A 5,000-nucleotide genomic window follows, 5' to 3' on the forward strand; every position below is an offset into this window, starting at 1 on the left:
TTGTGCGGCTGCAGGTTCGTCGGGGAAAATCGGCAGCGCAGATTTTGCGACGAACATGGGCTGGGCGATGGACTGTCCAGGCCAGGCAGGAAAATTTGTCGAGGGGACACGCTGACGAAACAGCGCTGGTTCAGGCACGGCGGGCAGTGTTGGAATCGGCAGCGCCGACGAAATCGGCAAAGTCGGCAGAATCGGCAGCGCAGATTTTTCGACGAACACGGGCTGGACGGTGGACTGTCCAGGCCAGGCAGGAAAATTCGTCGAGGGGACACGCTGACGAAACAGCGCTGGTTCAGACACGGTGGGCGCAGTGTTGGAATCGGCAGCGCCGAGAAAATCGGCAAAGTCGGCAGAATCGGCAGCAGGTGCTGGCGATGAGTCAGGACGGACTGGATAGTCCAAGGCTCGATGAGAAAGACCGCTGGTTTAGACACTGGGGCAGTGGCAGCCCGCGGGGCAGTGTCGGCAGATTCGGCAGCAGTGTCTGCCGATTCGGCAGCGTTGGCTTGTTGGCGCGGGGGGCCGATTCGAGTGGGGACTTGGGCAGCGGGCAGTGAAAGCAAGAGTTTCCCCGATGCTGCCGGGAAAAACGCTCCCCGGGATGGCCGGGTGAGATGACCCGGCGGCCCGCGACGGGTCATTCAATTCCATGCCCCGTCAACATAACTCCCGATGTACTGTTTGCTTTTTCGGAAGAAGAGATCCATCCCCCCATCCTCGGCCAGCCAAAAACGCTCCAATTAATGGCCGGGTGAGATGACCCGGAGGCCCGCGACGCGTCATTCAAATCACTGCCCTATCGGCTACAACTGCTGATGGGTGGGATTAGAGGCCTGCCATGGTGGTGAGGGGCGGCGAGGACCGTGAAAGCTAGAGTTTTTCAGAGGCTGCCGGGAAAAAGGCCCCTCGGGTGGCGGGGTGCGAGGACCAGGCGCGTCATTCAATTCTCTTCCCTATCAACTTGGCTCCCGTTGGCGGGATTGGAGGCCTACTGTTTGTTACAGGGCTAAAATCGTCAGGGGAAGAGCTGACGAAACAATGCTGGTTTGGATGCAGGGGGTAGTGTTGGAATCGGCAGCGCGGACAAAATCGGCAAAGTCGACAAAAAAGACTGTTGGTCTGGACATCGGGGCAGCGGCAGCCATGCCGACAGGGGGGGAAATCGGCAGCACAGATTTGTGCAGCTGCAGGTTCGTCGGGGAAATCGGCAGCGCAGATTTTTCGATGAACATGGGCTGGAAGATGGACTGTCCAGGCCAGGCAGGGAAATTCGTCAAGGGGACACGCTGACGAAACAGCGCTGGTTCAGGCACGGCGGGCAGTGTTGGAATCGGCAGCGCCGACGAAATCGGCAAAGTCGGCAGAATCGGCAGCGGGTGCTGGCGATGAGTCTGGACGATTTATAGTCCAGGGCTTGATGGAAAAGACTGTTGGTCCAGACAATGGGGCAGTGGCAGCGCGGATTTGTGCAGCTGCAGGTTCGTCGGGGAAAATCGGCAGCGCAGATTTTTCGACGAACAGGGGCTGGGCGCTGGACTGGCCGGGCCAGGCAGGAAAATTCGTCAGGGGGGCACGCTGACGAAAACAGGGGCTGCGGAGTGGAAAATCGGCAGCGCAGATTTTTCGACGAACAGGGGCTGGACCGGCCGGGCCAGGCAGGAAAATTCGTCAGGGGGGCACGCTGACGAAAAGAGGGGCTGCCGCGTGGAAAATCGGCAGCGCAGATTTTTCGACGAACAGGGGCTGGACGCTGGACTGGGCCAGGCAGGAAAATTCGTCAGGGGGCACGCTGACGAAAAGAGGGGCTGCCGCGTGGAAAATCGGCAGCGCAGATTTTTCGACGAACATTCGTCAGGGGGGCACGCTGACGAAAAGAGGGGCTGCCGCGTGGAAAATCGGCAGCGCAGATTTTTCGACGAACATTCGTCAGGGGGGCACGCTGAGGAAAACAGGGGCTGCCGCGTGGAAAATCGGCAGCGCAGATTTTTCGACGAACAGGGGCTGGATGCTGGACCGGCCGGGCCAGGCAGGAAAATTCGTCAGGGGGGCACGCTGACGAAAACAGGGGCTGCCGCGTGGAAAATCGGCAGCGCAGATTTTTCGACGAACAGGGGCTGGACTGGCCGGGCCAGGCAGGAAAATTCGTCAGGGGGGCACGCTGACGAAAAGAGGGGCTGCCGCGTGGAAAATCGGCAGCGCAGATTTTTCGACGAACAGGGGCTGGACGCTGGACTGGGCCAGGCAGGAAAATTCGTCAGGGGGCACGCTGACGAAAAGAGGGGCTGCCGCGTGGAAAATCGGCAGCGCAGATTTTTCGACGAACATTCGTCAGGGGGGCACGCTGACGAAAAGAGGGGCTGCCGCGTGGAAAATCGGCAGCGCAGATTTTTCGACGAACATTCGTCAGGGGGGCACGCTGAGGAAAACAGGGGCTGCCGCGTGGAAAATCGGCAGCGCAGATTTTTCGACGAACAGGGGCTGGATGCTGGACCGGCCGGGCCAGGCAGGAAAATTCGTCAGGGGGGCACGCTGACGAAAAGAGGGGCTGCCGCGTGGAAAATCGGCAGCGCAGATTTTTCGACGAACAGGGGCTGGACTGGCCGGGCCAGGCAGGAAAATTCGTCAGGGGGGCACGCTGACGAAAAGAGGGGCTGCCGCGTGGAAAATCGGCAGCGCAGATTTTTCGACGAACAGGGGCTGGACGCTGGACTGGGCCAGGCAGGAAAATTCGTCAGGGGGGCACGCTGACGAAAACAGGGGCTGCCGCGTGGAATGGCAGCCTACACGCAGATGCGAATTCGGCAGCGCACGATGGCTTGAGCAGGTCATGGGTTCGACTTGGCGCGATCTGAAACCTGGACGAGGGACTGTCGACGCTGGACGAGCCAGCGCGGTGGCCTGTCGTGCCCCGTTCAGGGGGGGCCTGCCGCGGAGACAGCCCTCGCGGGCTCGACAGCGCAGGCCAGCGTCCCCGACGTCGCTGGCCGCGGCAGGCGAGCTGCCGGGGTTCCCGCATTCCTACAAGAAAACGTCGTGCTTTCCACATGAAACCAATCCAGTAAAATCAGCCATATTTTTATGAGGCTGCCCACTGAATTTGGGGTCATTCCGGGCCGGTTCCTAGTTTTGCGGATTTACTCGATTTCTAATGGTAGGAAAATTAAAACAAATACTTCCCGACCTCGAAAAATTCTGGGAAAATTAATGAAGGTGGATTGGATTTTTGCCAACCTCTGTGCAAAATTTCAGCTCAAAATACCAAGAAATGAATTTTTTAGAGGGGGGGTGACAGCTGGGACCTAGTAGTGTCTCCCCCTGCCAGAGCTGCAATGACACTTATTGCTCTTTAGGGAGCCACCAGGCCGGCGCCCCTCAAAGACCACACGCGCGCGCGCGCCCGCCCGCGCTGGGCGCTGGGGCGCTGGGGCCTGAGGGCCTGGGGCCCTTGGGCGCTTGGGCGCGCAGCGCGCGGCCCCCGCAGCCATGCCGCGCTGCGCGACGCGCGGACAGCCCCTGCTGGCTTGCTCTCTCGCCCGCGGGGGGGCTGCCTTCGGGCCCTGGCCCCCCGCGTTCTGGCCTGCCCCCTGCGTGGGAGAGGCTAGGCGCTGCAGGGGCCAGCCCGACGTCGCTGGCCGCGGCAGGCGACAGCCCGACATCGCTGGCCGCGGCAGGGGCCAGCCCGACGTCGCTGGCCGCGGCAGGCGACAGCCCCTGCTGGCTTGCTCTCTCGCCCGCGGGGGGGCTGCCTTCGGGCCCTGGCCCCCCGCGTTCTGGCCTGCCCCCCGCGTGGGAGAGGCTAGGCGCTGCAGGGGCCAGCCCGACGTCGCTGGCCGCGGCAGGCGACAGCCCCTGCTGGCTTGCTCTCTCGCCCGCGGGGGGGCTGCCTTCGGGCCCTGGCCCCCCGCGCTCTGGCCTGCCCCCCGCGTGGGAGAGGCTAGGCGCTGCAGGGGCCAGCCCGACGTCGCTGGCCGCGGCAGGCGAGCCGCCGGGGTTCCCGCATTCCTACAACAAAACGTCGTGCTTTCCACATGAAATCAATCCAGTAAAATCAGCCATATTTTTATGAGGCTGCCCACTGAATTTGGGGTCATTCCGAGCCGGTTCCTATTTTTTCCGATTTCCTCGATTTTTAATGGTAGGAAAATAAAAAAAAATACTTCCCGACCTCGAAAAATTCTGGAAAAATTAATAAAGTTGGATTGGATTTTTGCCAACCTCTGTGCAAAATTTCAGCTCAAAATACCAAGAAATGAATTTTTTAGAGGGGGGGTGACAGCTGGGACCTAGTAGTGTCTCCCCCTGCCAGAGCTTCAATGACACTTATTGCTCTTTAGGGGGGTGCCCCCTGACTGGCCATGGGGCGCGCTGGCCTGGCGCCCATAGGCCTGCCGCGGGGGATATGTGGGCTGTTGCTAAACTCGGACTAAGGTGGGGGGCCTCATGGCCCGAAGTATTGCCGGCATCGATGACCCGTTTTCCGGCCGGCGACGACCCGATTCCGGCCACCGTCTTCGGGACCCGCTCCAAGCCGTCGGGCGCGTTGGGGCTGCTTATCCGCGGCGTGGGCGTGGCATTCATTTGCCGTGCTTGTGCCAAGGTGCTGGCAGCTGCTGCGCGGCTGTCTGCTTGCCGCGACGTCACGGCGGCGGTGGCCGCTGCCCCTGCTCGCAAGTCGGAGGCCTGGCCGACGTGGCTGGTGCGGACCGCCGAGCTTGGGGATTGCGAGGAGAGCTCTACGCTGGCGTGGGCGTGGCATTAAATTGCCGTGCGCGCGCCCATGCGTTGGCTCTCCTCGCAATCCCCGACCTCGTGGCGTGACGTGCCCGCTGCCGAGGCCTGGCCTCCGTCTTGCGAGCCGGGGCTGACAGCCCCCCGCATGATTGTCCCTGTCGTTCCCCCCCGCGGCCTGTCCCTTGTCCCTTCGAGATCCTTCGCCTCCGGCTGCGGTGGCAGCTGCCCGTGCTCGCAAGATGGAGGCCTGGCCGACGCGGCTGGTGCGG

Source organism: Populus nigra, chromosome 2, assembly GCF_951802175.1.
Source record: "Populus nigra chromosome 2, ddPopNigr1.1, whole genome shotgun sequence".
Taxonomy (NCBI): Eukaryota; Viridiplantae; Streptophyta; class Magnoliopsida; order Malpighiales; family Salicaceae; genus Populus; species Populus nigra.